At 45.9% G+C, this 20650-nt stretch overlaps 1 protein-coding gene across 1 annotated transcript in view; it reads right to left on the bottom strand.

Moving 5' to 3' along the window:
* The window catches only part of RAB6B (RAB6B, member RAS oncogene family), a 61771-nt gene that overhangs the window by 12620 nt on the left and 28501 nt on the right, over positions 1-20650 (bottom strand). The gene's annotated exons all lie outside the window — the stretch shown is intronic.

The following is a 20650-nucleotide window of genomic DNA, read 5'->3' as shown; positions in this document are numbered from 1 at the left end:
AAACCAACACATTAGGAGCCAACCGTCGCCAGTACACCTATGCCACACCTATGCCCTCTCTTTCCTGGCACTGGGGAGAGGCGGTTGGGCAGGGTGCAGTCAGCCTTGTGGCCAGATGGCCGGGACCCATCACTCAGTTGCTGTGTGGCCTTGGGCAGGCCATTCAACCTCTCTGAGCTCACCTGCATCTACGATAGGAGCTATGATAGCATCTATGAAAGGAGCTAATAAGTTGTCCGTGTGAAATGGAGATGTCACTGCTATGTAGTTAACAATAATGAAGACTCAGACACAGCCTGAATGTCCAGGGCACTGATTAAGTACAGTGTGGTACATCCATGTGATTAGAATCCTTGGCAGTCATTTAAAATCAGATTCTTGAAAAATATTTAAGGATTTGAGGAAATGGTCAAGTGAAAAAAAGCAGGTTGTAAACATCATGTATATAGATAGTATGATCCCAATTTGATGAACTGAAGTAGAGACATAAGTATTTTTCATATTTTCTTAGATACTAAAATTAAGGGACTACAGTAAAGCCTTAATAATTCCAGTATGAGTAACAACATTGCGGGTAATTTTTTTTTTTGCTTCTTTTGTTATACTTTCCTTTATTTTCTACACTTTCTTTTTTAAAAACATTTTTTTTTAACGTTTATTTATTTTTGAGACAGAGAGAGACAGAGCATGAATGTGGGAGGGGCAGAGAGAGAGGGAGACACAGAATCGGTAGCAGGCTCCAGGCTCTGAGCCATCAGCCCAGAGCCCGACGCGGGGCTTGAACCCACGGACCGCGAGATCGTGACCTGAGCCGAAGTCGGACACTTAACCGACTGAGCCACCCAGGCGCCCCTATTTGTATGGGAAGCTGTGCAGTGACTTCTGATTACAAAGACCACAACCCAGGGAAGCCCAAAGAAATAGAACCCATGTCTGCAGGTCCCAGGTGGTCTGCAAGCATGCCAGGTACCCGTACATTCAGACCTCCGACTCAATTCTACAGAGGAGTTAAAGTGGCTGCATCCCCATGGAAGGCTGCTTTAATGCAAAGCTGTGGAGTGTTGAGGAATCTTACAATTCTAGAACATGGGTGCTAGCCACACACCTTAGACATACCCCAATTCAATCCAAACCCAAATTTAATTTGAAGATGAAAGACCAGGGCACACCTGGTGTGACTTTACTAGTCATGGGTGAAGCTGGAAGGGTCAGCACTAAAACACTGGTATCACTTGGGTTCTTTCTACCGCAGCTTGGCACACCTTTCCTACATGGTGTAGTCACTGGGGAACAAGTCTGGAATTGACAAGTGGCTTATGGACCCAGCCATGTTCCTTGAGTCACACAACATCCACTAAATGATCTACATTAGAGTGACAGTCCTTGTCTTCCGATACCCTTTAGGAGAAATGTGCCGACGACATGGAAATCTCTCACTTCATCAGTGCTCCATTGGCTCTCCAGGGAGTGCCAGGTTCCTTCTGTAAAGTAACTCTTGAGCTAAAACCCAGGTGCATGACCTTGGATTGGTGGCTATCCTCCCATATGCAGTCTCCCTTATTTTTTTCTTTTTAATGTTTATTTTTGAGAGAGAGCGAGAGGGGGAGGAACAGAGACAGAGAGAGAGAGAGAGAGAGAGAGAGAGAGAGAGAGAGAGAGAGAGAGAGAGAGAGACACAGAATCCAAAGCAGGCTCCAGGCCCTGAGCTATCAGCACAGAGCCCAATGCAGGGCTCAAACTCATGAACTGTGAGCTCATGACCTGAGCCAAAGTCAGATGCTTAACCGACTGAGCCACCCAGGCTCTCCTACAGTCTCCCTTTCTAGTAGTAGAACTCTAGATGTGTACACGGATTCATGGCTACCCCCAAATAAAGATGGTATTTCCCAGCTTCCTTTGCAGGTGGGGAGCTAAATTCTGGTCAACGGGATATGAAGGTGATGGATGCATCTTCCGGGATGGGTCCTTCCTGGGGGCGGGGGGGTAGGTTGACATGCCCACAGCTGCCCTCCTTCCTCTTCTGGTGGCTTGGAACGAAGGTGGGTGGTGTTGAGTCATATTGGCCCATCCAGATGAAGGTGACAGAGTAGTGATGACAGACCAACAAGATGGAGGAAGCCTGAGTCCCTGACCCAGAGTAGCCACCTCAATAGCCCTAGACTGCTTACACCCAGACTACTGTGTGAGAGAGAAAAGAACTTCTCCTTTGCCTAAGCTACTGTTATCTTGGGTTTCTTTTAACACTAACAATAGCCTAACCAATAGAGCAAAGAACCATGGGGAAACATATCCCTCAAAGGTAGGCAGCATGGATGTGATGGTGATATTCTTGATTATGGTATAACAATGACAACTCCAATTTACCTCATGTGGGAACAAGGCACTTCTGCTTCCATGAAGGACTGAAAAGTCACCAGATGACATGACAAGAATTGTGCCATTTGGATCAAGCCTTGGCAAAGCTCAACTCAGTGGCCTCCACAATCATAAACACCCACTATTGGACAGCCACATACTTTATCTCCAATCACCCCTCACAAAAGCCTGACCACATCAGTGGTACTGAGGAAATGAAGGCTGGAAGAAGCCAACTTCCTACCTCTTCAGCTGTCTCCCACCTTTAGTCCCACTCTCATGGTTCTTCCACATCAGAGAAATATCTGGTTCCTTAAGTGACCACTCTGTCCCCACCAAGCCAGGCTACTGAGCCACAGCAGATCCTCCAACAGCTGTACAGATTCTTGCCAAAGCACAAACACTGTCCCTGGGAATGACTGAACTATCAGCTATGCCCAAAAATATATTCCTATGTTTTATTTCCAATAATGGCTGAGTAGTTTTTATCAAATGAACCATCCCACAGATAACTATTATAAACTGTGGAAAAATACAAGTAATTTTTAAGCACTGAAGAGCGATCAAAAGTAGGCAGAAAATGGGAGCGGTTACAATCTTTGAAGGAAGGAGAGAGAACAAAGTGAGATCCTACATTTCATCAATTTTTCCCCTGAGGTAACTGCCTAGTTATATAAGTTATAAGGACTTGGGAAACATTTCAGGCTTTCCATGGGAAACCCAGAAAGGCTGGCTTTGGAAGAAAGGGTATCATCTCAGGACTAAGGGTCACGCCAGAGGACTAAGGGAAAAACCCAAAGAGATCGGTCTTAACAAAATTTAAACATGGTAAGTAACCCCTACTCCCATTCCCCCCAAAAGATGAGCTCTCCATAATTTGATTATTATTAAACTAAAACTCAACACTCTTCAGAGGAAGGTAATACAATCCAAGAATCTCCTACAACTTATTACAGGTATACTTCATTTTACCATGCTTCACCTTATTATACTTTGCAGATAACTGATTTTTACAAATTGAAGGTCCATGGCAATTCTATGTAGACCAAGGATATTGGAGACAATTTTCCAACATTTGCTCACTTTGTATCTCTGTGTCATACTTTAATAATTCTCATATTGCAAAATTTTCATTATTATATTTTTATGGTGATCTATGATCAGTGATCTTTGGTGTTACTATTGTAATTGTTTTGGAGTGCCATGAACTGCATGCATATAAGACAGTGAACTTAATAAATGTTGTGTGTATTCTCTGGCTATTCCACAGACTGGCCACTCTTCCATCTCTCTCCCTCTCCTCAGTCCTCCCCGACACAATGATATTGAAATCAGGCCAATTAATAGCCCTAAAGTGCCCTGTAAGTGTTTATGTGAAAGTAAGAGTCACATATCTCTCACTTAAAAAATTTTTGTTTTTACATTTATTCATTTTTGAGAGACAGAGAGAGACAAAGCACAAGCAGGGGGAGGGGCAGAGAGGGAGACACAGAATCTGAAGCAGGCTCCAAGCTATCAGGACAGAGACCGACGGGGGGCTCGAACCCACAAACCGTGAGATCATGACCTGAGCCGAAGTCGAACGCTCAACTGACTGAGCCACCCAGGCACCCCACATATCTCTTACTTCAAATCAAAACCTGGAAGTGATTAAGCTTAGGGAGGAAGGTATGTCAAAAGTTGACACAGGCCAAAAGCTAGGCCTCCGGCACCAAACAGTTAGCCAAGTTGTGAATGCAAAGAAGTTCTTGAAGGAAATTAGAAGTGCTGCTCCAGTGAACATATGGACAATAAGAAAATGAAACAGCCTTACTGCCAATATGGAGGAAGTCTGAGTGGTCTGAATAGAAGATCAAACCAACCACAACGTTCTCTTAAGCCAAAGCCTAGTCCAGAGCAAGGCCCAGACTCTCTTCAATTCTACGAGGGCTGAGAGAGAGAGGAAGCTGCAGAGGAAAAGCTGGAAGCCAGCAGAGGTTGGTTCATGAGGTCTAGGGAAAGAAGCTGTCTCCACAACCTAAAAGTGCAAGGTGAAGCAGCAGGTGCTGATAGAGAAGCTGCAGCAAGTGACCCAGGACATCTGAGATCATTAATGAAGGTGGATGCAATAAACAACACATTTTCAATGTAGACAAAACAGCTGTATGTTGGAAGAAGATGGCATCTAGGACTTCCATAGCTAGGGAGGAGAAGTCAATGCCCGGCTTCAAAGCTCCAAAAGACATGCTGACTCGGTTAGGGACCAGTGCAACTAGTGACTTTAAGTTGAAGCCAGCGCTCATTTACCATTCCAAAAATCCTAGGATCCTGAAGAATTTTGCTAAATCTACTCTGCCTGTGCTCTGTAAATGGAACAACAAAGCCTGGATGACAGCACATCTGTTCACAACACGGTTTACTGAATATTTTAAGTCCACTGTTGACACCTACTGCTCAGAAAAAAGGATCCTTTCAAAATATTACCACTACTCATTGACAATGCATCTGGTTATCCAAGAGTTCTCATAGAGATGTACAAGGAAATTAATGCCGTTTTTGTGCCTGCTAACACAACATCCACCCTGCAGCCCAAGGATCAAGTTGTAATTCTGACTTGTAAAGTCTTATTATCTTATTTAAGAAATACATTTTGTAAGGGTATAGCCACCATACACAGTGATTCTTCTGATGGATCTGGGCAAAGTAAATCGAAACCTTCTGGAAAGTATTCACTATTCTAGATGCAATTAATGACACTTGTCATTCAGAAGAGGTCAAAATGTAAATATTAACGAGGAGTTTGGAGGTTGGTTCCAGCACTCATGGATGACGTTGAGGGGTTCAAGACTTCAGTGGAGGAGGGAACTGCTGATGTGGTACAAACAGCGAGAGAACTGGAAGTGGAGCCTGAAGATGGGACTGACTTGCTGCACTCAGGATAAAACTTGAACGGATGAGGACTTGCTTCTTATGGATGAGCAAAGAAAGTGTTTTCTTGAGACGGAATCTATTCCTGGTGATGCCAGGAAGACTGCTGAAATGACAACAAAAGATTTGGAAAACCACATATACTTAGTTGATGAAGCAGAGGCCGAGTTCGAGGGGATTGACTCCACTTTTGAAAGAAGCTCTACTGTGGGTAAAATACTATCAAACAGCATCACATGCTACAGAGAAATCATTTGCGAAAGGAAGAGTCAACCAACGTGACAGACTTCATTGTTGTCTTATTTTAACAAATTGCCACAGTCACCCCCAGCTTCAGCAACCACCACTATGATTAGTCAGCAGCCACCAACGTTGAGGCAAGACCCTCCATCAGCAAGATTACAACTTGCTGAAAGCTCAGATGATGGTTAGCATTTTATAGCAACAAAGGTTTTTAAACTAAGATATCTACATTATTTTTTTAGAAATAATGTTATTATACACTAATAGACTACAGTATAATATAAATATAACTTTTATGTGAACTGGGAAAGCAAAAAAAATAATTTTTTTTTAATGTTTATTTTTGAGAGAGAGAGGGGGGGGGGGGGGGGGGGGGAGAGGGAGAGGGAGGAAGACACAGAATCCGAAGCAGGCTCCAGGCTCTGAGCTGTCAGCACAGAACCCAACATGGGGCTCTAACTCATGAACTGCAAGATCATGACCTAAGCCAAGGTCAGATGCTCAACCAACTGAGCCCCCAGGTGCCCCAAATTTGATTCATTTATTACAATATTCACTCTATTTCAGTGGCCTGGAACCAAACCTGCAGGGACTCTAAGGTATGCCTGTATTCACAATGTCCACTATACAATAAAAAGGTTTAGACATGTGAAGAAGCAGGAAATTCAAGCCATAATCAAGAAAACAGACCCCTAAATGAGCCAGATGTTGGAACAGCAGAGAATAACTTCAAAATCATTGTTATAAATATGTTAAACATATAAAGGGAAAGACGAATGATGAATTTGAAGAGAGATATATGGAAATTCTAAAAACAAAAACCAAAAATCTTAACTCTACAAAATACAATACCTGAAATAAAAATGCACTGGATTTGTACAACAGCAGCTAGAACACTGCAAAAGAAAGGTCAGTGAACTTGAGAGGACAAAATAAACTGTTCAAATTGGAGCACAGAGAAAAAACATACAATAAAAATGAATACAGTCTCCAGAACTTCTAGAACAATATCAAGTGATCTGTTAACATGCAATCGGTGTCTCAAAAAGAGAGTAGACAGAATCAGCAAAGAAATTTTTGAAAAATTAATAGCCAGACTTTTCTGCAACTTGATTAGAAACATCAACCTATGATACCAAGAAGCTCAGTAAACCTAAAACATCAAAAATACAAAGAAAACCACACGTAAGCATGTCATAGTCAAACTGCCAGAACCAAAGATACACAGAAAACTTTGATAGTAGTCAGAGAATGGAAAGACACGTTGAACACAAGGGAATAATGGCAAAAACGATGGCCGATTTCTCCTCAGAAACAATGGAGGACAGAAGACAATGGAAAAGCATCTTTCAAGGAAACAGCATCACCACCACCATCATGTTGGCCTAAAATTCAATAGCCAGTGAAACTTTTGTTCAAAAATGAAGGCAAATCATTTTCAAATAAAGGGAAGCTGTGATAATTTGTCACCATTGGGCCCTAATTATAAGAAATGCTTAAGGCTAAAGGGAACTTTTACAGAAAGAAATTTGAATCTTTAAAGAATATAAGAGCACCAAAAATGGTAAATCTATGGGTAAATATAAAAACATGTGACTTGCTTTTGCCTCCTATTTGCATCCATATCAGCAACAGTTCATAACATTCTCCCCTGTTTTTCCATCCTCAGCGTGGCTCCCTCTCAGAAAATGGTCTCAAATCTTACTTTACAACATTAGGTATAAACTACTTCAATTCCTTGCATTTAACCCTTAATACAACAACACTGGTAAGCACTGTAACAATGACTAAACATGACTACTTATCATGTGCCAGCTATTGTACAGAGTGCTTTACATGCCTTACTTAATTTAATCCTGATATCTATGTTATGAGTTATGTTCTTTAGTATTTGTATGTCACTGCTAAGAAAACTGAGTAAAAGGGGCGCCTGGGTGGCTCAGTCGGTTAAGCATCCGACTTTGGATCAGGTTATAATCTCACAGTTCGTGAGTTCAAGCCCCATATCGTGCTCACAGCTAGGAGCCTGGAGCTTGCTTCAGATTCTGTATCTCCCTCTCTTTCTTCCCCTCCCTGACTTGTGCTCTGTCTCTCTCTCAAAAAAATAAATAAACATTAAAAAAAATTTTTTTAATAAGAAAACTGAGTAGAAGAGATGTTAAGTTACTTGCCCAGTGTCAACAGCTGGAAGAAGCAGAGCCAGGATTGAAAAGGTTATTTGCAAAGTTGTCTACAAGTGTCCAGCTTTATCCCACATCCCTCTGGGCTCTGCATGTTTGCTCTTCCTGTTCAAAGCAAGCTTCTGCAGATCCCTGGTTCCTGGCCCCCTCCTCCCAGATGATGCTCTCTCAGCCATCTCCTTTCCGTATTTTCAACCTTCCATGCTCTGCTCCTTCCTTTTGTCCAAGAAGCATTCTCAAAATTCTCATGTCCCTGTTGCTAAGTGGCTCCCTAGCCATCTGGCATTCTCTCAGCTCTCTTCAAATGGTAGGCTTACTGGAAAAGGACCCCAAACCCAGTCTCCACTTTCTCTCCTCCCACCTCCTACTTGACTAGGGTGGTCTGCTTTCTGCCCTCCGCCCACTGAAAGTACACTTGCTACCATTGCCAGGTGCCATTTCATCTCCAAATTGTAAGGACGCTCTTTTTTTTTTTTAAGTTTGTGTGTTTGTTTGTTTATTCATTCAGAGAGAGTAAGCAAGCATGAACAGGAAAGAAACAGAGAGAGAGAGAGAGAGAGAGAGAGAGAGAATATCCCAAGCAGGCTCCATGCTCAAACTGACCAACTATGAGATCATGACCTGAGCCAAAATCAAGAGTCAGACACTCAACCAACTGAGCCACCCAGATGCCCCTCTAAAGTATAAGGACACTGTTGAGCCAATCCCCAATTGATGCACTTGACCCTGATGACCAATCTTCTTCCTGGACACCCTTTCTTCCTTTGCTTTTCATGACACGACTTGTTTCTGGCTTCCCTGCCTCTCTAACTGCTGTTCCTTACTGAACTCTTGCAGGAACTTCTTCCTTTCCCTGTTCCTAAAATGCTGGTGTTCCCTGCTTGTGTCAGGGCACCTCGTTATTCTCACAGCTTCAAATAGGATGTGCCGACAGCTTTCCAATGTACATCCCAGGCCTTACTTTTGTCCTGAGCCCCAGATCCAGGTATCCAGTTTACTGTTTACTGTTTACTAGACATCTCACTAGACACGGTGTGTCCCACACGGAGCCCATCATATCCCTCCAAACCAGCTTCTATTTTCCTCCCTCCACGAATGGCAACTCCACCACTCCAGTGCCGAAGCCTCTGGAAGCCCTCCCGATTCCCTGCTCTTCACCTGCTCTCTCGTCCACCTCCTCACATCAGAAGAATCCTCAAGCTGATGACTTTGCCCCCTGAGCATTTAGCCTCTCCATTCTTACCACCCCCACCAGCACTGCCCCAGTACAGACCTCCAACTTCTTTTATCTGAATAACCTCAACTGTTTCCTGACTGATCTCTCTGCCTTTCAGGCTCTCCCCTTATAACTAGTCTTTCATCCAGCACCAGGCTCTTTCTAAAACATACATCTGACCACTTCACTCCCCCACTGTCCCTAGGAGATAGTCCAATCACTTCAGCTTGGCTTACAAACTGTTCAGGGCCTGCCCCTCACTTTCTCTGGTCTCATTTCCCTTATATCCAGCTTTTACTTAATCCTTTAGTAGTAATCCTCTGGTCAAGACACCACACACACAAAGTTACTCTGTGTATCTGTGCCTTATCTAATGTTGTTCCTTCTTTTGGAATGTTCTTCCATGTGGTTCAAACCTATTCAGATTCAGCTCCCCTGTAAGTCATATTCTGCAAGTCATCTTCTGAGCCCTCAGGTTGGCCTCAAGGGCCCCTCATTTAACAATTTCTGTATGGAACTGGAAAGATCTCATACCCGTCAGTCTCTCCAACTGGCCAGTGATTCAGTGATTTTTCAACATGCAGTGCACAGACGACTTGCTTTACAGCCACATCAGGAGCTTGTTAAACATACAGATTCCTGAGCCCCCACTCAGACACACAGAATCACAATCTCTGGCGTGTCACTCAGGGAATCAGAATTCCAGACAAGCCTACAGATAACTCATTTGTGCAGTGAAGTTTGCAAACAACCTCCTAGACTCTGAGCTTGTTTTGTAATCAGTCTGAGGAGGCTGTGGCATCCAGAAGGAGAGGCAAATTCCCTACCTGGGGTGACAGACAGAGGGAGATGCCCATGTATACAGAAGGTGCTATTCATGAGAAAACTAAGGGTCACTTGGAAACCAAGGCCACACACATGACCTGTGTGGCAGAAGCGGGATTCGAACTGAAGTCTCCCTTACTACAAAGCCTCTACTTGGACTACTCAGCTGTGCTCCCTCTGCTTCCTGAAATCCCTTCATTTCTCAAGCTGTCACTGTGCCCTGAAGCTGTCACTGGGTTTGCGTGGGGGTCAGATCCTGTCTGGCTTCCTATTGTCAGACTCTTACGGTCATTAGCCATAATAGCTCAGCAGAGCCCACTTAAGAGGAACTTCATTTGCATTTTAACAAGGACAACAAAAGTCAGCTCTCTAAGGATGGAGCAAAAACAAGAACTTTTCAGATGGCTTTGGCTGGGCCTTGGTTACCAGGAAATTTCTAGCTCCTTGGCATCATCTATTTTCCCAGACATGAGGCACAAGCAGTTGGCCCCACAGCACTGCCAGCTGGAGCCCATCTCTCTCAGGCCAGATCTGCAAGGAGAAGTTAGATATGGTCTTCCCTGGGCAGTCCCTTTCTGGAAAATGCCGTAAGTAATTAATACTCATTCACTTCCACATCCTCAAATGCCTACTATGTGTTAGTCACTGAGCAGAACAAGCCCTTGTCCCTGCCCATGAGGAGCTGGTCCCTCCCCTGGAATGCTCTTCCACATGGTTAATGCCTAGTCAGAGTTTCAGATTCAGCCCTGAACTTCCAACCTTGTAGAGGAGCTAAGATTATCATACAGAAGTATGGTTTTTGATGGATGGAAAAGACAAGAATAGTGAGAAGGACTCTAAGAGGAGGGGAACCCTGTTTCTAATTGATTTCTTGCAAGCCCTCCAGTGAATACTAACTTCCCAGCAGGTGGAAATGGGGGTGTAGTGGAGGATGGGAAGTGTGAGGAAAAAAGCCCAGATGGAGGGAATGGGAGAGTTTGGATTTCCTCTTTTTTTTTTTTTTTTTTTTTTTTATTTTAGAGAGAGAAAAAGGGAGAATGCTTGTGTGGGAAAGGGACAGAGGAAGAGAGAGAGAAAGAATCTTAAGCAGGTTCCACACTCAGCACAGAGCTCCACACGGGGCTCGATCCCATGACCCTGGAATCATGACCTGAGCTGAAATAAACTGTTGGATGCTCAACTGAGTCACCGAGGTGCCCCAGTTCTGATTTCCTTAACAGCAGAGTCCCTATCAGACCAACCTCTTGCTGATGACTATTATGAACTCTTAACAAAATAAAACAACTATCTGAAAACACTGGAAAGTGACCAAAAGCAGGCAGAAACTGGAGGGGTGTCAACTTTTAAAATATGGAACAGCCCTGAGTGAGGTTCCCGTTTTTATGACTGAGGGCAGCCCTGGCTGGAGATCAGGGGTGGCTAAAATTTGGCAAGAAACCCACAGTCTTCCTGTCTGAGAAATAAGTCAGATCCCAAAGCTACCCCAATAGCCAGAAAGTGTGAAAAATCCTAAACATGAGATAGCTACAGGGAAGGGCACCCCAAATTCTACAAATAAAACCTTCCCAAATCTCTGACCGACCCAAGCAGGTGACCAGGAGGGAAGGGCAGGTTTCTGCCAAGCAGTCTACCTAAAACTGAAAACCAAATCAAACCAAACCAACGAACCTCAAAAGAACTTTAATTTGCTGCTGACCACAGGGAACAGAACAGAGAATCTGGATCCAACCAATACTCTTCCAAAGGAACGAAGAGAATTCACAGTCTTAATCACAACGTGTGGGATAAACCTTAAATCACTCAGCATATGAAGTAAAAGCTATACTCAAGAAAAAAAGAAAGGGAGACCAACCTTGAGGTGACCCAGACACTGAAAGTAGCAAGTAGTTTAATATAATATATGATATGATATGATATAATATAATATAATATAATATAATATAATATAATATAATACAATATAGCATAACAATGCTCAGATATATACAGAAAAATATGCTCATAATGAAGGCACAGATTTAAAAAATCTCAGCAGAGAAAGAGAAACTAGAAAGAAGAACCAAACTTAGAACGGAAATTTTTAAATCACTGACGGGCTTAACAAAAGATGAAACAGCAAATCTGAAAACACATCAACAGAAATTATCTGACAGGATAATATGGGGACACCAAGCAAAAAGAACAACTAGCCACCCAGGCAGGACACCCCCTCCCACAAAAGGCCCCAGAAACCTCAGGGACTCCCTGGTACCTGCCACAACCCACTCTCCCTCTTGAAGGCCAGTGTGTGTGTGTGAGTGTGAGTGTGTGTGTGTGAGTGTGAGTGTGTGTGTGTGTGTGTGTGTGTGTGTGTGTGTGTGTGTTGATGGGAACATGTGTATGACTGTGTGGGGTGGACCCATGGACAAGTGAAGACATACACATGTGATGCAGCTACGTATTCATTTGCATGTACAAGTATGTGTATGTGGGTAGGAGTGGGTGTACTATGCTTGTGTGGGTGAGTGTGGGGTAGGGAGATAGCACAGATCCACGATATGCACATAGCTCTGGTCATGCCAGAAGGCTAAGAGGCTGAGGTGACCAGGAGGGAAGGGCAGGTTTCTGCCAGCAAACGTAGGCTTCCTTCAATGTCTCCCGATGCTGACCATGGTCAGTCCCAGAAGATTTGGCATGCCACTAGCAGAGTGCCCTACCATCATCAAATGGACGTGGATGGTCACGTGATGTTTTCAGCGACCTCTGCCAGTGCTTTGGCAAGGGCTGAGTACTCTGATGGGTTCCAAAGAACAATGGATAGGGAGCTTCTCCTCTCTGAAATGGGGATAATCATAGCTTCCTTCAAAGACTTCAGATCACAGGAGTTAGACCACATGAAGGTACCCTGTATAAACAAAAATGAGGACTGACCAACTGACTGGGGGATCTTCAAGAGAAACTGTAGAAACCCACCCCATAGAAGACCGTCCAACATGTTTCTCAGACTGTTTATGTGAAATACATCCCCATGAAGCAATCTACAGGATAAAGGTAAACTGTAATCAAGTGTTTCTGAGAAAGGCTGCATGTTCTAGCTCCTAGTGGAGAGCCAGAAAACATACTGGCACAGTAAAGGCTCTGAGAAGTCCTGCACTAAAGAAACATGAATAATTTCATGGAACCCAATGTTCCCAAGCTTCCTTGCTCTAGGAAACTTTGTGTTTATAATCCCTGTTAACATCCCTTATTAATAAACTAGTGTTCCCAGGGCTTCAGGAAAGGTTAACTGGGTTCTAAAGGAGACCACATCCCTCTTCTAGCTTGTCATGAAGTCTGAGTCAAAGTACTCATTCTCTGTACTTCATTTCCTTTTACAAGTAAATTTATTCTTGCCTGTAACTACATCATAGGAATGTAAAGAGGATATCAAGACACACGAGCAGCAGACTTGACTTTGGGGGACTTTGATCCCCATGATACCTGCCCTGCTCCTAAGTTGTGCTGCACAAGCCTCCTGTACTGCCTGATGCCCCTCCCAGGAGGCCAGGCTGCACTCTACACTCTGCTATTTATTCCTTTAATAATGTGCTTACAAACAGCACTGCTTATGAAAAATGGCAGGCATTTCATTTTATGCAAACTCTGAGGAATCTTAACAAACACAGACTTCCCAGCCACATCCACATTCATCTTCTTCTAAAGGTGGTATTACACAGTGTCAACAGGGGCTCAGACACAAAGCACAGACTGACAGTACATTACACACCTCCCTCTGCACAAAAGAGCCATTGGCCCATTGGATCCCCAAAGAAGATGTTTCCTGAGGCACTTGTTGAATTTTTTTTTGCTATGTGCATTTATTATGAAATATAATTTTGCATCCATCCACATTCTGACAAGACACAGTAATAAAGTCTGCAGTGGAAATTTGCATGGTGATTTGCATAAATTGACTCAAGACTCTTCTCAGGAAGAGAAATCACGAAAAGGAGTGTATGTGTGCCTTTTACTAGCCTTGGCCAGGCCTCGGCCCATGGCTGGGGAAGCATCCATAAGTGGCAGAAAGCAGCTGGGCATGACAAGCCCTTGACAATGAAGCTGCTGTTTGTGGTGTTCTGCACCAACCATCAGATGAGAGTAGAGGGTAGACTCATGCAAATTAGCATGCAAATGAGGTTGGCAAAACTTAAGGATTCAGGCTGGCAAGTGGGCGCTGTGGGGGAAGGAGGCGGTAGCCTCTGGAAAACATGCTGGGCAGGGTCTGTTCCTGCCAGCAGCTTGGCAATGAGCTCTGGGGGAGGGGATGCTGACTCCGGAGGCCACAGTGCAGGTACCTGGGTGCTTTCAGTACTTCAGCCTCAAAGTCTACACAGTCCTGGTGGCCACTTCCCTCCCAGTGGAGAGTGGCTTGGGCTTGCCACCACCCAGTTTAAATATCTATCCATTGCTTTTTTATCTCCTGTGGTCTGGGACATCAAGCAAACAGTATGTACCTTGCAACTTTAAATAAGGGGTTAAATTTCATCAAAATCAGTCGATCCCTTCAAAAGCCATACAGAGGCCCATAGATATGTGGCCTGATGCTCCCTGGGAGGCTTCCTGAAGGGCCTTGAAAGGATCCAAGTACGAAAGGCCTCTTCTTAACAGGGTGAAAGATGCCCCAAGTGGTGGACTTTTGAGGGTGTCTAAGAGCCATTGAGGGGTATCCTACAAAGTGAACAGGACAGACTACGGACATCTGGGGACAGAGAACCACATCATGAGTCCCTTTAAACTTATGAAACATAGCAGATGCTGCTGATGGACTCACCCACTACCTATTGACCACCTCTTACTCCCTTGTTTGCCTGAAAACTGTAAAAGTGAAATTCTGCTTTCCCAGCCTCTCCAGAGGGTAAGGGTGATCATCGGGTGACCCAATTCTAGCCACAGTCTGCTGGAGGGGAGGGGAGGGGAGGGGATTCTAGGGAAGCTCTTGCTTTCTTTTTCTGCCTTGAATGCAGAAGTGATGTCTGGAGCAGCAACAGCCAGCCTGCACGCAGATGAGAACCCACACACCAGAAGGAGGAACAGAGCGAGAGCAAGAGCCCGGGAGCCGGCAGCATCACTGTGCAGCTGTGCCACCTGAAGTCCCACCGTGACTGCTTGCACCTGGAAAACCTCAACCCTTCTTCTGAAGCCACCACTTGTCAGCCTTCTGTACCAGAAGGTGACCACACTGCTAATTCATACATGCTTCACAAAGGAGAGGGAGAAGAGGGCAGAGGAGAGGAGGGAGGGAACGAAAAGATGTTAGCACAAGGGCAAGTCTGCCCTCAGTCCAGAACCAGATAATTTCCAGAGGAAGCACCTGGATTAAGGCTGGTGCCCCAGTGGGTCTCTGAGGGCAGGGGAGTCTTTCCAAGCTACCAGGCATTCAGGGGGATTTTACTACGGAAGACCGTCACCTCACAGGTTGGCCACAGAGCTTGATGTCTGCAAAGATTGAACTCCACTCTATTAATGTAATAAAATCATCATGTTGCTAGAGTTACATGAGGACTAAAGTTCAGTCTTCTGCTAGAAGCACAGCGTCATCTGGCGGAGCTGGCTAGCACTGCCCAGGTGCAAACGCAGGGGTGGTTGGGAGGCCCACAGTTTCCAGCCGGACGCTTTGGTAGCAAAGCTACCAGTTCCAGCCGGACTCTTGTTAGCTCCATTCCATCACTATCGACAGAGCTAGTGGCAGGTTGTTGTCTTCCAGGTTTTATCCTGTTCTGCTTCTCTCTATAGTATATCGTAATGCACATCTATGTCAACAGTATTTTTGGCCAATGATTTTCCATCATCTAGACTTTAAGACCGAGGTGAGCTATGGTCTAAATACAAATTAACCTCATTCTTACTGCTAAAATTTGAGGCAACTGGTCTAGGTGATATAGGGGTTAAGTCCTACCCAAATAATTTCCAGGTTAAAAGAAAATGCAACTGGGATGCTGGTCCAGGGTCTGTAATCTAAGTGACAGGCCTGGGATTTGAACCCAGGCCTCCTCTGCACGTAGCATCATTTTGAAAGAGAAAGAGAGCTGAGATAGAAGGGAACATGCTGTATCCTTCTCCTTGGTGTGTGACCTCCCTCTGACCCCCTCTACCAGGGGCAGAAGAGCCTATCCCTGTCTCCCCCGGCTGCCACACGGAGACATGTGGCATCTTAGATTCTATGGAAAAGGGCCCCTCCTTCTGGTCCTCCACCTCCTTCCCACACTCCAACCCAGAAGACTCATTAGTTCTTAGAGCTTCAGGAATCCAGATTTTGTGCAACCAGTCGAGGGTCTACCCCATGTAACAGTTTCAAACACCTTCACTTGGCTGTTCCATCATTACTTCCCACTTGACTCTTCATTTTGTGTGTGTGTTGATGACACTGATAGTCTTCCAGGGTGTCTGGACAGAAACCCAGGGCCCACTCAGGCCTCTCCCTCCTCTGTACCCCACAGATCCACTCTGTTCACTCATCCTTTCCACTGCCCTATGATGTCTCTGTCCTAGGCCCAGGCCCCTCACTCACCTCCCACACAGCCCTGCATAAATGCTTAGTGACACTCCTCCCTCCCCTGCCCTGCCCTTCCACACACAGCTGCATCCAGGTCTGTGTGCGCCCCGCCTACAGCTGTCACCCCTGCCCCAACGCAGTGCTCTACCTGTGTCTCCTACAAACGGATGCCTTTGATCCCATCAGTACCCACAGAAGGAACCCTCAACAGCCCTGTGTTTCCTGCCCCACGAGACCAAGCCCCTCTGAGCATCCAGGGCCTTCCAGTACCAACCCTCTGGGCCCACTTATCCACAAGGTATGGCAGGCTCAGAGCCTGGAGCCTGTGGTACTTTCAGGGGGCCATGAAAATATTTTCTAACTTTTAAATTTTAATGTCTTTTAAAATCAAGAGAAAAACAAACATAATAATAATAAATATATAATAATGAATCTAGTCTGGATTATGTACAACAGTTGCAAAATATAATTTCATATATATATACATTACATACATACACACACACATACATATATATATAATGAAGGAAGGAGCAGAGTACCCAGGAAGGCAAAAGGGGAAAGACCCATGAACATCAAAATGCAGCCTGCCAATAATCCATCCAAAGGCCCCACGCTTACCCTCCACTGCAACAGGCAGATCCCCCCCCACCACACACATGCAGTGCTGGATGTTACACTCTGGACTTCCACAGATGTCATCCTTTCTCTATGTCACCATCCCTCCCTCCAGTGCAGCTACAGTTAAATCCTCCCGCCCTCTCCTCCAGGAAGCCTTTGGTGCCCACTGATCACTACCTCGTCTGATGGTTCTGAGGCCCAAGGCCAGAAGGACTGGTCCCCAGTGGGATCAGAGTGGGAGGTGCCGTAGTGGGTTGAAGAATGCCCCCGCCCCCGACCAAATTCATATCCACCTGGAACTTCAGAATGTGACCTTATTTGGAAATAGGGTCTTTGCAAGATGAAAACTCATCCTGCATTTAGGGTAGGTCCCTAAATCTAATGACTGGGGTCCCTACAAGAAGAGGAGAGGACACACAGAGACCCCAAGAGGAGAAGGCCACCTGAAGATGAAGGCAGAGACTGGGGCTATGCAGCCCCACGGTGAGGAGGTGAGAGGACGAGGAGGTGCAGCCCCAGGGTGAGGAGGTGCAGCCCCAGGGTGAGGAGGTGAAGGGACGAGAAGGCAAGGAGCCCGGCCACCACCAGGAGCCAGGGGATGTAAGGAAGGATTTTCTCCCAGAGCCCTTAGAGGGAGCATAGCTCTGCCACATCTGGATCCTAGACTTCTGGCCTTCAGAATTGTGAGAGAATAAATTCTGTTGTTTAAAACTGCTCGTTTGGGATAATTTGCTATGGCAGCCCCAGGAAATGAATTCAGAGCCCAGAGGGGAGACGAAAGCCTCAGAGCAGAGCAGCCAGGAATGACAATGCCGTCTGGTCTGGTCACTGAGGGGGTAAGGGTTCCTCGGGGCAACCCCTTGGCCTGTGCTGGCACAGTGGACACAGCTGTTCTGTTCCTTCCCCCAGGGGCTCCATGGGATCCCAGGAGTGACCCAGGACAGGCAAACTGCCCAATATTTCAGAAATGGCCCTCCACTCCCGAAGCAGCTGAGTAAGCTCCAGCAGGTCGGGGTCCTCTCCCGGGAGCAGCCCAGTAGGTCGGCGGTCTCCTAACTTGTGCTGTGGTGGGAGATCTAGGGACGGGCCACTGGCTCCGGCCTCGGCTAGACGTTCATCTCAATCACCTCAGAGATTTAAAAGAATGCTACTGCCTGAGCCAGCTTGTGAAACTCCAGGCCATCTCCCCAGTAGGTGATGCTAATGTACGGCCAAGACAGGGGGCCCATCAGGGTCCTCAAGGGACCTCACGCCAGCCCCTCAGGGCCTCAGGCTTGTTCAGCCCCAGACCAAGGGAGGGCTCACTGCCACCCAGGATGAGATTGAACCCCTCTGCCTTCCATGCCCCAGCTGAGGGCAGGGCCAGATTCTGCAGCCAGACTGTTTTCTCCTATTGTCTCTCCAACACAGATGAGGTACTTGACAAACATCTGTTGTCAGAATGAATGAATGGGGGAAGGGAAGGGATGAGACACAGAGCCAGAGGCAGGCAAAAGGATGGGAGGGAGGGACGATTCTGTCCTGGGAACTGAGTGTCTCAGCTAATGGTGGGGGCGGATGGAGAGGATGTTTGGGGGGGTTGGCAGGGAGTGGTCAGGGGCAACCAACATTCCCCAGAGCCCTTGAGGATCTTGTCTACTTCCCAAATGTCTCTGCCACCATGTTAAGAAAAACAAAATAGGGGCGCCTGGGTGGCTCAGTTGGTTGGGCAGCCGACTTCGGCTCAGGTCATGATCTCGCAGTCCGTGGGTTCGAGCCCCGTGTCGGGCTCTGTGCTGACAGCTCAGAGCCTGGAGCCTGTTTCAGATTCTGTGTCTCCCTCTCTCTGACCCTCCCCTGTTCATGCTCTGTCTCTCACTGTCTCAAAAATAAAACGTTAAAAAAATTAAAAAAAAAAAAAAAAAAAAAGAAAAACAAAATAAACAGTACCATTTCCCCCTCTCTTTCTCCAGAGAGTTCATTAAAATGGCCTGTGTATGCACAGAATTGGATCCCTGGCCTCCTGGCCTAATTACCATTTTAAAGAGCACTGGGAAAGACATTTTATCTCCTGCAATAACAAAGTCAAAAAGGCTCACCATCCGGAAGGTCTTGCTTCCCTTTGGGCTTTCTCCCCTGCTCACCAAGACATCTGGCCTCTGTGGCCTCTCGGCCCGATGGGGTCCGAAAACCAAGCCCTTTCCAAGCCAATTTGGTACCAGTAGGTACTTGACACCAGCTGTGGCCAGGCCTTGTGCGGGCCTACAAATGCAGCGGCGGATCTGAGGGATCCTGGCTCCTCAGACTCAGAGCCCGTCCAAGGAGCCAGAGCACATAGGCGGTGAGCTAAAGGAGACCTGAGGACAACGTGCTAGGGTGGAGGGGGCCGTGGTACAGAACACAGGGAAGGCCCCACCTGCAGAGCAAACATGTGCTCTGAGTCTCAATGAGTCAGAACAATTTTTCAGAGCAGAGAAGAGGAGAGGGAAGGTCATTCCAGCAGAGGTGACACCATTAGCCCAAGTGTGGAGGCATGACTGTCGCCTAGGTGGGGAGCAGCTAGCAGAGAGGCCTGCTGGACCACAGGATGCAGGGCTAGCAATAAGCAATACAAGAGGACCCTGGAGACGAAGGAGGAGATTCCAAGAAACTCAAAGGACAGGAGACTTTGATCCATGCCCATGAGAATCACTCTTCACTGCACAGGCCCTGGGGCCGTATCTGCTGCCACCTACTGCCAAGAACAGTAGCCAACCAAAGTCCCATTGTTTTCAATGGGACACCAATAAGAGGCATTATAAATAACTCAGTATTTTTCAAAAATCAATCAAAATAGTATCTGTGAGGTCATTCATATCACACACACACACACACACACACACACACACACACACACACGAATACCAAGTCAGACTTCAGAACTAAAGTCTGTTAGAACTGTAATCTCAAACAAAGACTAATGTGGTAGAACTCCCTTGTGGAGAGGAGGTCTCTGGCAAGCCTGCAGTAGTACAAAGCCCTGGCCTGGAAAGCACACAGCGAAGACAAAGTGTAGCCAAGATATTCCATAGCCCGTGCCCAGGGTTGTGCAGAGTACTCAGGGCCCCTCTCCCAGGGCCTCATCTTCTCACCCTTCAATCAACTCTTCCCAAGGCCACTGGTTATCTGGTATTTCACACACAGGAGAGAAAAAGACAGGGAATTAGAGGAGGCAGAGAGAGGGGCTGTATTTGAGGCAAAGACAATGATTGGTCCTGAGGGAGGAAGACAGACTACAGAGCAGACACGGAACTGTAATCCACAGTTAGCTATACTCTGCATCCTCTGTAAAACCAGGGAAGGGGGGCCTCTTAGCATAGCACTCCCCAGTTTGTTCTATAAGTGCTTGTCCTCTGAGGATTCAGGAACAAGAGGATTCTGTGATCAAATACGTGCGGAAGATCCTGTACACTATATTCCTGTTAGCAAATCAAAACCATACACTGATGTAGTAAAAGCCCTGAGAAGCCCTGCAGTAGAAAAGTTGACTGAATTCTGTTTACCAGTGCTCCTTAACTTTGTACAAGCACTGACCTTCCCTCCCTACCTTTTCTTCTCAAGTAACACCAGCTAATAATCTCTTGGAACTAGTATCTTACAGAACCCACTGGTTTAGAAGAATATTTGTCTCTTTGTCAAGGAAGAAAGTATCTTTTTTTTTCCTTAAAAAATATTTGAAATGATTGAAGTTGGTGCCTTTTGTGAAAAGCTACAGTTGCAAGGGAAATTCATTTCATTTGCACAAACCTCCTGACTCACCAGTAATGCCAGGAC

Source organism: Panthera leo, chromosome C2, assembly GCF_018350215.1.
Source record: "Panthera leo isolate Ple1 chromosome C2, P.leo_Ple1_pat1.1, whole genome shotgun sequence".
Classification (NCBI taxonomy): domain Eukaryota; kingdom Metazoa; phylum Chordata; class Mammalia; order Carnivora; family Felidae; genus Panthera; species Panthera leo.
Note: the sequence above shows the minus strand (reverse complement) of the source record. Positions and strands in the feature narration are given on the sequence as shown.